The sequence below is a fragment of the Pongo abelii genome, chromosome 11 (genome assembly GCF_028885655.2).
Source record: "Pongo abelii isolate AG06213 chromosome 11, NHGRI_mPonAbe1-v2.0_pri, whole genome shotgun sequence".
Classification (NCBI taxonomy): domain Eukaryota; kingdom Metazoa; phylum Chordata; class Mammalia; order Primates; family Hominidae; genus Pongo; species Pongo abelii.
The window spans coordinates 134,271,617-134,286,211 of NC_071996.2; the positions used below are offsets into that span (position 1 = coordinate 134,271,617).

A 14,595-nucleotide genomic window follows, 5' to 3' on the forward strand; every position below is an offset into this window, starting at 1 on the left:
CATACTGGTCAGGCTGGTCTCGAACTCCTGACCTCAGGTGATCCACCTGCTTCGGCCTTCCAAAGTTCTGGGATTACAGGCGCGAGCCACCACGCCCGGCAGGACAGTCTTATCTTTTGGCTGGCAGATTTCAACAGGCTTCTCGCTGGTCCCCCTGCTGAAACCCTCAGGGCTTTCAGTCTGGTCCTCATACCACAGCCACAGGGATCCTTCTGAAATGTCAGTCCACGTCCTTTCTTTGCTCACAACCCTTCAAATTGCTTCCCATCTCCTTGAGAGTAAAAACAGGAAGTCCTAACTTTGGTTGGTAGGGCTGCACTCCTTCCTCATCTCCTGCCCTATCTGGGGCCGCTTTCAAGCCAGCACATTCTCGCCTCAGGGCCTTGGTCCTGCTATTCCCTCTGCCTTTCCACGCGGAAAGCTCCCAGGCTCTCTCTCTCCAGGAAGCCGCTCCCTGAAGGAACACTGTAAATAACAACACCCTGCTTTCTCTCCCCTTCTCACCCAGTGGTGTTTTTAACTTTCCAGTATTTTTGTTGTTGTTTTTTGTTTGTTTGTTTTGTTTTTGTTTTTTTTGAGATAGTCTCGCTGCGTCGCCCAGGCTGGAGTGCAGTGGCGCGATCTCGGCTCACTGTAACCTCCGCCTCCCGGATTCAAGCGATTCTCCTGCCTCAGCCTCCCAAGTACCTGGGAATACAGACGCCCGCCACCACGCCCGGCTAATTGTTTTTTGTATTTTTAGTAGAGATGGGGTTTCACGGTGTTGGCCAGGCTGGTCTTGAACTCCTGACCTCATGATCCGACCACCTTGGCCTCCCAAAGTGCCGGGATTATAGGCGTGAGCCACCCCGCCTGGCCTAATTGTCCAGTATTATACATACCTGTAGGTTTATTAGTCAATTATTTGTCAACTGTTTGTGCTAGGAGCAGGGACTGTTTCGCTCACTGCGCCACCCCTGGCGTACAGGAGGCGCTTAAAAAAATAGTTCAGTTACACATTAAAAACAAAGAAACAAAAATACACACATATGGCATTTGTATGTGCCAGGCTCCGTTGTCAGAGCTTTGCAATGCACTGTCCCGTTCATCCTCAGAAGCCCGTGGCTGGTACCACTATATTATTACACACTTTTTTTTTTTTTTTAATGTGTGAGGAAATCCAGGCACAGGGATGTGAAACAGCCCATAGATAGCAAATGGTGGAGCAGGATTTAAATTCAGGTTGCTGATTTAAATAGGAATATTCCCATTAATCTGGAACGTTCGGGCACTTGTCCCCCTAGATGCTGTGTCCCCCGGATGCTAAAATGAAGTGATCTGCTCCAAGAAAGTAAGAATCGGTCTGCACAAAGTGGGATCCCGGCCTCTTGCAGAATTAAGCTTGAAGAGTTGAGGAAGTGGTCGTTGAAAGTGGGCGTGCGATTCCCGCAGGAAAAGCGCTCAGGCGGAGGAGAAGGGGCTGAGCCCCGCCTTGGAAGCTGCGGCGGAGGAAGAGGAATTGCGGGGCTTGGCTTCTGCTTTTCTCTGCGGCCCCTCCCGCTCGGGCCTCGCGCCGACTCGCGGCGCCCTGAGTCCGCCGGCCGCTCGGGGGCGCCCGAGGCGGAAGGGGGCGTTGCGGCGCCGCCCGACGTCGCGTCCTCGGCGGCTGCGCAGTGCGCACGTCAAAGCCGGGCTCGGGCCGCGAGCGGGGCGCGGGGATCGGGGAGCGGCGCGGCCTGGAAGACACAGAGCCTTCAGGCGCCGGGGCGGGGGCATAGGCGAAGACTAAGGCGGCGCCGGGCCCCACAGCAGCAGCCGCAGCCAGAGCGAGCGCAGCAGCGCGGCGGTAGCCGCGGGAGCCCCTGGGCAGCCGTCCGCCCGCGCAGCCGCCGCCGCCGCCGCGGGAGCCCGTCGCCGGGAGCAGGAGCGGGCGGAAGACAACGGAGGGACGGAGCGTCCGAGCCACGCCGCGGGGACCGAACGAGCAGCCCGAAGCGGCGGCGGCCGAGGACGGGGACAGCGACGACGCGGAGGCAGAGAAAGGAACGCCCGGCCCAGCCCCGTGAGTGACCCCCGGCCCGGCCCGGCCGTGCTCATGGTGCGGACGCCTGCCCGGCTTCCGCCTGCCCCGCTGGGCCCTCACCGGCCCTGGGGCTGCCTCCATTTTCCTGGGTGGCGGTCGCCCCGGCCCAGCTTGGCCCCGGAGCCCCCAGGAGCAGCCGGGCCCGGCCTGCTCTCTCCGCCCGGCTCGGCTCCGGCCCCTCGCTGAGACGCTCCCTTTGCCTTCGCCGGCGTGGGGCGCCCGGGGGCCTCCAGTCCAGGCGCTCCTGCCGCCTCCTCCGTGGTTCTCAGGCGGGGCTGGCGGCGCGTGGTGGTCCGGGCCGGAGTCGGGAGAGCGGGGAAGTGCGGGCCGGGTCAACTGTCACCGGCTGCACCCGGGCTCCGGCGCCTCGCTCCCGCCCCTGGTAAACTTCCTGTTGTCGGGAGGCAGATACCAGCTTTGTGATCAACTCAGGAAAATGCCTAACTGATTTCTGGTTAGGAATTGTGCGGTCGGAGCGTTCTGGAGTTCAATGGAACCACCCCAAGCGCAGACTGCGTGCAGGCGCCGTAGTCGGCCTGCACCGGAGGGATTCAGAGGTGAAGCGGGCCCCGGTCCCCTCCCCCGAGGAGCTTAGGCTCTGGTGTGGGAGATAAGACGAGAACACAAATAACTGCGATACCGGGAAGCAGGTGATAAGTCCTGTGAAAGAACGACGGAGTGCTAGAAGGGCACCCGGAAAAACCGAACCGATCACTTCTGCCTAGCAGAAACCTGGAAGGCTTCCTGGGCGGGGGGTGCTGAGCAGAGTCTTGAAGGCCTGATGGGATTTAGGAAAGGAGGATTGCAGAAGAGGTTTGTGGAAGGGGTAGCAAAAGCGAGAAGACAAAGCCTAGAAATCATGGGTAATTCTGTGTGTTGGCATGGTGCAGGGGGCGGGGGGTATTGGGCTAAAGAGGTATTTCGGGGCCAGATCCTTGAATGCTGTAGAGGAGCTATTTGAGCAGCATTCTAAGAGAAACTTAGAGCTCATTTCTCAGTGACTCATGAGCCCGGAAATGTAGGCTAGGGGATATTAAAGGCGCTCTTGTGAAAGAAGAGAGAAGGAGGCCCAGTCAGGAGTTGACATTCTGTGCCTTGAATATAATGCAGTTTCAGATCGATTTTGACAGCTTCCCAGATAATCAAGTAAATCCATGCCCAGGCTAAGCAAAGTACCTTTGCAGAAAGCTTCATTAGATGTCAGGCTCTTAAGAGGTAATGGAATGGTGTCTATAAAATAAGCTCATCTGCACACAGAAGGTGTTTCTATTTGTGCGTTCGCTACAATGCATAAAAACTTCTTGCACTTTGTATTAGGCGTCTGTACTTTGGAATTACTAAGCTAAACCTACATTCTTTGAGGTGGCATTTGTGTAAAATAACATAAATTGATGATTTTTAAAAAATGGTTAGTAATATTCTGCTGTAGAAAGCCAGACGTAGACCTTTTACAGAAAGGTAAAACTTTGTTTTTATATTTTATTTTATTATGAAATCTTTATAGTAGAGCCGGAAGTGAAAGTGTTTAGCTTTATTTTGTAGTTTGTTCAGATTGTTAGGAAGTAATTAGCAGCTGTATTTGAAATCTAGAATATACGATCTGTGAAAGCAGCTTAGGGCCTAAGTTTTGTAAGCATGCACTTGTTTGCGTGTATGACAAGTGAATGCCACGTTTTTGCAGTTTAAAAATTTTCTGCTTTTCAAAATAATACATGATCTTTGTCAAAGCTTGCAAAATTCAGGGAGTGCTAGAAAATCTTTAAAACATTTTCTATAATCTTACCACTTAGATTTGGTTACTGTTAACATTTTTGCATATTTTCTTTCCAGTCTTTTTCTGTGTATTTTTTCTCTGCATATTGAAATATATTGTATGCATATGTATACACACACATATCTCTTATTAAGCTTTTCTTGTCATTAAATATCTTCATATAAAAAATTTTTACTCAACAATGGAAGTCTTCTAAGCGTGTTTTGTTTTCCTGACAAGGTTGTATTATTTACCTCAGATGAAATGCAGTAGTTAAGCTTAATAACTACTAGTGTGGACAGAACTTTTTCTAAAAGTTTCTTGTTTGAAGTATATTTCTTTCTCTGTAAGACTTGGATCCTCTTGCTTGTTGAATAAAGTTTTTCTTGGCAGGATGTGTGTTGTCATGAGGTATGGAAGAGGAAGAAAGTACACAGATCTCTGCTATAGGAGTGAATGGACTTTTAAAGGGATGTTGTCAAAAGATTACTGTCATGGCTGGTATACCATCCCCCACAGACGGCGATGCAGTGTCCCTTCCCACTCCCCACTTCGCTCCTGAAAAATAGTCTCTACACTAGGGCCATCCATATAGGTTAACTATTTTTTGAACATGACATCACGAAGATTCAGGCTGGATATAAATATAGAATATTTCATGAAATGGTTTGCTACTATAACAAATGGGTGGTATTTGCTTTTTTGGTTTTGTTTTGTGTTTTGAGACAGGTTCTCACTCGGTTGCTCAGGCTGGAGTGCAGTGGTGCGAACATGGCTCACTGCAACCTCAGCCTCCTGGGCTCAAGCCATCCTCCCACCTCAGCCTCCCGTAGATGGGACCACAGGCTCGTACCATCACATCCGGCTAATGTTTGTATTTTTATAGAGACAGGGTCTTGCCATGTTTCCCAGGCTGGTCTTGAACTGCTGGGCTCAAGTAATCTAATCTTGCCTTGTCCTCCCAAAGTGCAGGGATTACGGGCATGAGCCACCACGCCTGCCTGGATATTTGTTTTTTAATTTCAAGGCAGCTTACTTCCCTTCATTAGCATTTGCTACTTCAGGTTCTTGTACTAAGTCAGTTTTTTCCCATGTATTTTACATTCTAAGGTGTATTAATAAGATCTCTGTTTCTGTTTCATCACGTATGAAGTAAGATGCTGAGTAAGGCTGTGTACGTTTCCTAAAGTTAATATAGAAGAACTGCTAAGAAAGTCCAGTATAAGTATGGGGTTTGGTAACTTGATTTTATTTGAATATTTTTATATTGCAAATATGTATGCCACACAGTGTCTTTATTACCTTGGAATATTCACTAAAGTTTTCTGTTTTGATCAACTTTTGTGGGATTACAGATTTCTTTAGTTACTGCCATACTTTCCCAAGAGCCTTTTTTCCAGATTGATGACTAATCACTCACAGTTTAGCCATCTGCCATGAAAATACACAAATCCAACCTCCCCAACCCCCAAAAATAAAATTCAGTAGTAGGACGAATTTTGTTTCAGGTATTGTCTTTTGTTTACCTTTCTGGCATTGTTTCTATTCCAGCTCTATTTTATTTTTTAATTTAAAAAATGTTTTAATTAAAAGAGATGGGGTCTCATTCTGTTGCCCAGGCTGGTCTTGAACTCCTGGGCTTATGCCATCCTCCTGCCCCAGCCTCCCAAAGCACTGGGATTATAGGCGTGACCACACTGGCCTCCAGCCCTATTTTAAAAGGTCAGGCCGAGCGGGGTAGCTCACTCCTATAATCCCAGTGCTTTGGGAGGCCAAGGTGGGAGGATTGCTTGAGCCCAAGAGTTGGAGGCCAACCTGAGCAACATAGCAAGACCCTATATCCACAAAAATAAAAAATTAGCTGAGCATGGTGGTGTGTGTGCCTGTTGTCCTAGCTACTCAAGAGGCTGAGGCAGGAGGGATTGCCTGAGCCCAAGAATTTGCAGCCCCAGTGAGTTTTGATCACTGCATTGCAGCCTGAGGTGACAGAGTGATACCCCATCTCAAAAAATGTATATATAAAATAAAAATAATAAAAATAAAAATTCATTTTCCTCTTTTTCATTGCTCCTTTTAATTGGGCATTTGATTTTATGAATGTCTTTACATGTTACAGAAATGGGACTGTGGAAGGTGGATTAATTTGGATAACAGAAAAACTTTGGTAAACATTTTTTTTTACACACTTTGATAAAATTGTGGGGAAAAAATATCAAATCTGAATCTCTGGGTTAAATTACTTGTGACTTGTTATTACTGAGGTGTAAAGATCTGGCATTATTATGAAGTCAAGTAATCTAAATTTGCATAGCAATTTAGTCATCAGTATCTTTTGGCCATTGTGAGAAGACTTGTATTAGAGCCTTCTTTAATTACAGAAGGAATTGAGCTGTGTGAGAGTTCGTACGTTATGTGCCCTTAGTGACTTTCCGACTGGATCCCAACCACTACTTTTTAAAAAATTCTCCTGCAAGGGTGTCTTGCAGTGAGAAAGAGAGACTGGACTCAACTCCCCTCATCTCTACAGTCCGGAATATGGGGGCAGAGCAAAGTGAAGCAAATATTTCTGCCGTCACCATTTGTAGAGCAGACCAGTCTGTGAATAAAATGATCAGTGTTCTGCCTCTGTTTCTCAGGCCCTCCGAGGATTATGAGAAGAGTTACTGCAGGCCTAGGTGGCAGATCATAGACTGGTGGTGATGAAATCAGGTTAACAGCTTGTTGCCATCTGCATTTTTGGGGGATGTTGTGCCATTTCTGTCTCACTGAGCTTCCCAGTCCCACTGTGCTTTTAATTTTTAAAACAGGAGGGGTGAGGGGACAGCAGAATTGTGGTTTATAGCAACTGTGAAGTTAAGCCTGCAGAGGAAGGGAGAATGGCATGCAGAGAATTGCAAGAGGTCATTCGGGTGTGAAGTGGCTCCAAAGGAGGAAGGTAAATCCTGCCTTGGTCATTTATGTTGACCATATCCAGTGCATACCTATTTGTATGATCTTTAATAGCTTTTGTCTTGGTACTCAAAACATAGTGTTGAAGTTATAGATTGTGTTTGCTTGTTTATGTGTGCATTCATGTGCATGTTTCAAGGACGGGGAAAATCTAGCCATTATTTAGTGGCGGTTTGGTTTTATATGGCAGTTATTCTTTGGGAGCATTATCCACCAAACATTGAGGACCAGGGAAGTATGATACTGTGAAAAGATCACACACTTTATTTTGGTAATATATTTGAGAAACAAAACATACCTTGTGTATCTTGATCTTAATTAAGCTCCTACTTTGTGATCTTGTCTCATGAACTGTAACTTGCTCTTTACAGCGTACTATTAACATGCTAGTCACTGTTGTCTCCCTCCACAGTAGATTATATGTCAGCTGTATTGAGGCACTAGGAAGAAATACTTGGACAGGTTTCTGTTTACATGTCTGTAGTTAAGGCCCACTCTTAGATTTATAGAATTTGGAGAGGCAGTGTTAGCTAGTGGTTAAAAGCGCAGGTGCAGCCAGACTGCCTAGATTTTGAACCCTCATTCCTCTGCTGTGGGCTCTATAACCTTAAGTTCCTTCTGTCTAGCTTGAATTCCTTGGATGGTAATAATAGATCATATCTGAGAGGGTTGTAGGACGATTAAATGAGTTGCTACATCTGATGTGCTGCCATGTATCAGATGCCTAGACATAAGTTTTGTGATGCTGATGATAGGCTTTTCCAGGTGGGAGAAACTTTAGAACTTCAGAAACAACCTAGGCAGAATGGTTCTTTCTGCAGGTGGGAACACTGAGGCCCACCGTAACTAGAGCAGAGTTTGGTTCACTTTGAGGGGTAACAGGTATAGCTTTCTGCAAAGTGAAGTCTCTTTCCTAGGGTTTTATGGCTTATTAGCCACAGGACTGAATCTGGAGCCTGGTTTTCTTCATTATTTGTCCAGTTTACTTGAATTAAGTATAATACTTTATGCAGTAATGTCTTCTTTTGGACCTTTTCACTAACATTTACAAAGGTTGTATTCAAAATATATCAAATGTTTTTTGTCATATAATTCTTTTTTAAGGTTTAATATACTAATATTCATAATATTTGTGATGTAGCTGGCAAGTTATTTGGGAGGGGTGTATGAAGTTAAAAGTTGAAATAGACAAAGAATCAAGGAAAATTAACAAAAATTAGTTAGCTTGGGGGAACAAATTACCATTTAGGTCCACTAAATGTTGGGCAAACCTCTTAGGTAGTATTGTCCCCAACATCGTTATTGATGGGAAACCAAAGTGGAGGGTTTGTCCAGAATAACACAAACATTGCACAGTTGAGCCAGAATTTGAACTCAGGTCTGCCTCACTTCAAAATATGTGCTTCCTGAAATAGGGTATGACTCCTTCATGAAATAATTTTATTTTCCTTGCTGAGCAGTTTTGAATTAGTATTTTAGAATGAAGGTTTATAAATAGATCCTAATTTGGATTTTAATAGGTTTCCAAGCAGTAACCACATTACAATCTAAAAGAGATGGTTTATTATAAATGCTTTAGTTGTATAGTCATAATTTGATTAGTGGCTTATAGTTTAGTTACGCCAGTAGATAGTATTTAATTTCCACATTATTCTTGTAGAGAAGATGGGAGGCTTGTGTTACAGTGGGAAACACAGAAGCCTGGGAATTGAAAGATCTGGGCTGGGTCCTGACTCCATGACTAATTATGTTGTTACTCTGTACAAGTAACTCCATCTCTCTGGGCTTCAGTCATCCCATTATTGTACCAATGGCCCCAGATTGTAAACCCCTCAAGTTCTCTTGCCCTTATTTTCAGTGATTTGTATGTAGGCTTCTGACTTGCCTTTTTCTCCTGCACTGGTTCCCTCCCCTTTTGCTGGTGGTCTTGCAGTCTGTCTGAGTACTTTATGGCATGTGACTGTGCTTTAACCTTTTTTCTCCCAGTTGGTCAGATGGTAGTGTTATTTCACAGTACTGAAGTTCTTTGCTTAGGGTAATGAGAATAACATCAAAATGTGTATTTTCAAATTTTCTACCTTTGTGCTTATGAATAAATAGTTAAGAACTAAATGTTTTATGGTTGTAAAGTACAAGCTTAGTAAGTCAATTTATTAACAAGTCCTCAAGCCTCACATCAGTTTCGTTGTCACAATTGTGTTGTAAAGTTGGGCGAGTTGTGTGTTTTAGGGGAAGGAAAACATTAACCAAAGGCAATGAGAGTGGGAAAGAAAGAACCAAAAATGTAGAATTAAATTTGGGGATGTAAAGAACATGCTTTGGCTGTGGTTGGTATTAATCCCCTACCTATGTAAAGGTGGAATCCTGGCTTAGATCACAGGGTTCTTTGCAGCTCGGAATTCTATCACTGGTAAGAGATAAGGGTGATATTCACCACCCATTAGCATTCATACCTCCTCAAATGTCTATTATTAATTTGGTCCACAAGTTGTTTGTTTGTTTGTTTGTTTCTCAGGACGTAGTCTCGCTCTGTCGCCCAGGCTGGAGTGCAATGGCGCGATCTCTGCTCACTGCAACCTCCGCCTCCCGGGTTCAAGCGATTCTCCCACCTCAGCTTCCCGAGTTGCTGGGATTACAGGTGCGCGCCACCATGCGTGGCTAATTTTAGACAGGGTTTCACCATGTTGGCCGGGCTGGTCTTGAACTCTTGACCTTGTGATCCGCCCACCTCGGCCTCCCAAAGTGCTGGGATTTCAGGCGTGAGCCACCGCGCCAGGCTTAAGCAGTTTTTAATGCCTCTTATGCTAGGTACTGTTCTAAAGGCTGGGCCTCAAGGAGCTCGGTAAACAAGTTTTTTCCTGCTTTGATGGCATATCATCAGCCAGCCAGTTCATTTACTTTTAGATTCTATAGCAGGGAGACAGAAACTCAGGCCGTTAACATGACCCATGTAGATACTGTTTTGGCCCCCATCTCTCTAGTTACAGTATGGTTTCATCACTGTTCAGCATTGGTGAGTTATAAGTTTTTCCTATGTATGTAAGTTTCGTGTCTCTAGATTGTAATTTATTTGGATAGAGGATTTTTGTTTTTTTACCTTTTAAAATTTATCTTCTCTCCCCTCTTCCCTACCTCATGTTTTCAGAGTATAATAATATGTTCTTTCTATAAATATTAAATGATACAGCTGTGTGGTAGTATAAGAAAACTTTTGCAGCCAGCGTGGTGGCTCATGCCTGTAATCCCAGCACTTTGGGAGACCAAGGTGGGCAGATCACTTAAGGTCACGAGTTCAAGACCTGCCTGGCCAACATGGCGAAACCATGTCTCTACTAAAAATACAAAAATTAGCTGGGCATGGTGTCAGGTGCCTGTAATCCCAGCTACTTAGAAGGCTGAGGCAGGAGAATCGCTTGAGCCCTGGGCGTAGAGGTTGCAGTAAGCCAAGATCGTGCCACTGCACTCCAGCCTGGGCAACAGAGGGAAACTCCATCTCAAAAAAAAAAAAAAGAAAAAAGAAAAAGCAAACTTGCTTAGCAGAGATGAAATACTTAACCAAAATACAATTTTTTCTGTTTATCTTTTTATCTCAGCTATATTTGTGCTTATTTGAAAGTGATTTACATACTGTGATAATTGAAGGTTATGAGGATCCCCTTTTCGCAGATAAGTTCCACGTAAAGCCGTGTTTCCCAAATTGTGTTTTGTAGGCTGCCAGTCTTATGAGAGATTAGTTGTTTGTAGGAGAGGTTCCAGGGTGAGATTTCAGCTTGGGAAAACACTGGGTTAAACATAGTTAAACAGAGTTTTATTTTTGATGGTGATTGTGTTACTGTTTTTCTGCAGAGCTTGTCAGAGTTTTTAGTAGTGTGTATTGGCAAATTGAGAAATACTGCACATTATATTTCCTTCCTTCAAGTTTATTTGGTCAAAAGAACACACCCTCCCCCCCAGGAAATACCCACAAACATCTTGAAGAAAGGTTCTACTGGAACACAGTTTAGGAAACGCTCTTACTTGCATACTTACTAGTATGGCATTCAAAGCATTTACTTGCTAATTGGGATGATAATTTTTTATCAGTTGGAATTCAACTAAGATTGTAGTGGCTTTCACCAAGCCTTTTTTTTTTTTTTTAATTTCAGCCTGCAGTGAGAAATTATATTTTTGATCAGTGACCCAACACATACACACACTCTCAAAACTGAAAAAGAAATTTCATGAAACAGTACTTAGGTCTTACTACATAGAATGCATTCTAATACTTCCTATTTTATTTCTTAATGCTTTTTATGAACTAAAATCAGCATGCAATTTGAGAGACACTACATGGTTACATGAATTTATAAACTTACGTTAGAGTGAGAATATACCATACAAACTTTCATTTTTCTATTTAAAAAATATTTTTTGTAGAGACGGGGTCTCACTATATTGCCCAGGCTGGCCTCAAAGTCCTGGGCTCAAGCGATCCTCCTGCCTCAGCATCCCAGAATGCTGGAATTACAGGCGTGAGCCACCTTGCCCAGCCCCAAACTGTTTTATAAGTGAGAAAACTAAAGCTCAGTGTAGAGATGAGATGGGAGGGACTCTGACCATAAATTCTGTATTTAAATCTTGGTTGTGTGTTGTTGGGCAGGGTGTTTAATGCCTGTTTTTCGTCAGCTTTCTCATTTGTAACATAGCAATAATAGAACCTATACGTAAGGTAGTTGTGAGGGTTCAGTAAGAATGCCATGCATAGCCTGTCTGATAGTGTGCTGTAAGTGTCCAATACATTTTAGCTTTTATGATGGCTGGAGTCTCAAATTCTTTCTGCTGTACTATACGTACTTTGAAAAATATTTTAAGACTTTAGAAGTGTTTAAGCAACCTCCAAGTAAAGCTAAACTCTTGATCTCTAGTTGGATGTATCATTTGTTGTGATCTCAGCCCTCTGAAATAGTAAGTTTTAAAAATAGCGAAAAGGAGCCACTTAAAGTTGTTTTGTCTCAGTTGCAAATTGACTCTCAGTTGCCGAGCTTTATGCCATATTATTATATAGTTTTAAAACTATTCTTTTTTAACTTTCTTAATTTTCAATTTTGTTAAAAGAATGAATACTTTAGCAGCTTTTCAAGCCTTTTTAAAAAATCTTTATAAGCATGTAATTAAATAAAAATATGTTGATACCTGTAACCTATTAATTTAGCTTTCTTGTAGTTTTAATTCATTAAAATAAAAAAAAGTTACTGTTTCCTGTTTTATCCACGTTTCTGCAGGTTTGGTGAGTTTGCCCATCCTCAATATTTTATATTGCCATTGGGGATTTAATTTTGTGTCCTGACCTAAGAAAAGGGACATTTACAGGGGATTTACAATAGTGGGAGCCTGATTTCCCATTATCTTCTTTTTTTCTTTCTGGTTTAAACACTTCGTTTTAATTTCTCTGCTGTGGGCTTCCTGAACCCACCCCACTTAAATTTTAAGGTTGAACCTCCCCCAAACACAGGAAGACAAGCAAGTCTCTGAGTCAACATTCTTGAGGGAGTAAGTTTTACTCTCCAAAGCCACATCAGAGAAATCTTGCTGCCCCTTCTGCAGTAGGTGTGTCTTCATCTCTACGTTCCTGCAATGTGTTGCCTTTGAGCTGATCCTCCAGTTGTCTCACCTCCCAGACCCTTTTGCTCCTTTTAGTGCCCCACACTGTCCTTGAAGGACCACACTATCACCATGGCACCCAGAAACCCCTGCCTGCTGGTTGGGCTTTGGTTGGGTTTAGCCAATGGAAGCCCTGGGCAGAAGATTAGAGGGTAGGAGGAGAAAGAACTCAGCGTATGTCTTGCCCTGCCCTCTCCATGCCCTGGTGGCATTGTTTGGCCAAGGGTTCCCATTATCTCAAACATAGCTGGCTACTTCATATATTAATGTCACTACTGAGGCAATTCGAGGTGTTTCTCAGTTTGTTTCTTTTATTCACCAGTTTGTCTTCAGTGTGACCTGAAGTTGCTGAAATAAAAGGTTCCAATCAGCATCACTGCCACATACCAATTCAGTATGCAAATAGCATAAAGAGGGCCTGGTGTGGTGGCTCACACCTGTAATTCCAGCATTTTGGGAGGCTGAGGTTGGTGGATCCCTTGAGGCCTTTAGGAGTTTGAGACCAGCCTGGGCAACATGGTGAAACCCTGTCTCTACTAAAAATACAAAAATTAGCTGAGTGTGGTGACACACACCTGTAATCCTAGCTACTTGGGAGGCTGAGGCATGAGAATCGCTTGAACCCGGGAGGTGGAGGTTGCAGTGAGCCGAGATTGCGCCATTGCACTCCAGCCTGGGCAACAAAGAGTGAAACTCCATCTAAAAAAACACACACACTCACAAAAAAAAAAAAAACCTCTATGAATAGTTTACCTCGTTTAATCTTTTAACAGCCCTTTTTAATATCAAATTTTGTCCTCATATATTTAGATGAGTAATGGAGAAAAACAAGCAAATTGTGTAATTGGCCCGAAGTTATGCATGTAGAAAGGGGTCCTAGATTTGAAACCCAGGTCACAGAGCTTGAACTTGCAACCTACCATGCTGCCTCTACCACAGGATACTGGAATGTAGAATCATCCTGGAACATAGGACATTTCTGATACAGAAACAGATGAGGTCAAGTCTCCTGGTCAGGATGTTTGATGTCTCAGGACACAGAGAACTTTCATTTCTCATTACTGGGTTGCTGTCAGTGATCTTTGAGGAGTTGTGATGAAATGGAGCCATGCAAGAAAATTAGGAAAGTTAAAAGTACGGTTTTTCCATAAAAGGAAAAGATGGAATCTACAAATCATGAGACTGCACTTGATGTTGATTGCCAGAGTCCTAGCTAAGTGTTGATTTCTAGAAGCTACCATCCATTTATTTATTAACTATTTCCTTTTTTAGTAGGATTCTATTAAATGTCTTAGATAAGGATGGGGCAGGATAGGATTGCTGAAAGAATGCATAGTTCTTCCATATTTGAGATTATCTGAAAATATTAAGTCGCACAATTTAAATTGGAATATTTTCTAGGACCTGAAAGTCATTTTGATGTTTTTGCTTTTTAATTTAATTAAGCAATTTTTTTTTTTAGACGGAGTCTCTCTCTGTTACCTAGGCTGGAGTGCAGTGGCATGACCTCGGCTCACTGCAACCTCTGCCTCCTGGATTCAAGCAGTTCTCGTGCCTCAGCCTCCTGAGTAGCTGGGATTACAGGTGCATGCTACCATGCCCGGCTAATTTTTTGTATTTTTTTTTTTTTCCCAGTAGAGATGGGGTTTCACTGTGTTGGCCAGGCTGGTCTTGAACTCCTGGCTTCAAGTGAGCTGCCCACTTCGGACTCCCAGAGTGCTGGGATTACAGGCATGAGCCACTGCGCCTGGTCTCATTTTGATGTTTTTATAGGGTCCTTTTACTTGTGTTCATTATAGCTATCTAATATGCTTTGGCACATAAGTCACATATGGCACATTAGTCACAGGTACAGTGGCCTGCATCCCTGTGCCTTAACCTTCCCATGTAGGCAGGAAGGAACTAGGAACTGTTAGCATCTTCCTGTATGTAAATACAGCAAAGTGTAAATACCTTCTATTTTTATATTGTTAAAATCATTCATTTCTGTTCTTTAAGATTGTTGCTAACCTATTCGTTTACTCAAAGGCTAGTCTTGGTTTTGTTCACATAGTGATTGGAAACTGAGTTGATGGAAAGAGGGCAACCCTTCCCCCACAGAAGCTGAAAGGGAGGGGCGGGGAATGTTTTTTCTTTTTTAATCTTATGGAAGCTCCTGGACTTTTTAAATATAGTGAAAGGAAGACAGAAG

General features: G+C 43.7%; 1 protein-coding gene across 1 annotated transcript in view; it reads left to right on the plus strand.

The window, feature by feature from the left end:
• The first annotated feature begins 1,649 nt into the window (after window positions 1-1,649).
• Window positions 1,650-14,595, plus strand: part of CAB39 (calcium binding protein 39) — a 107,360-nt gene continuing 94,414 nt past the window's right edge. Inside the window, exon 1 of the mRNA XM_002812968.5 lies at window positions 1,650-2,041. The gene's annotated coding sequence lies outside the window, so the exon portion shown is untranslated. The remainder of the gene's footprint in view (window positions 2,042-14,595) is intronic.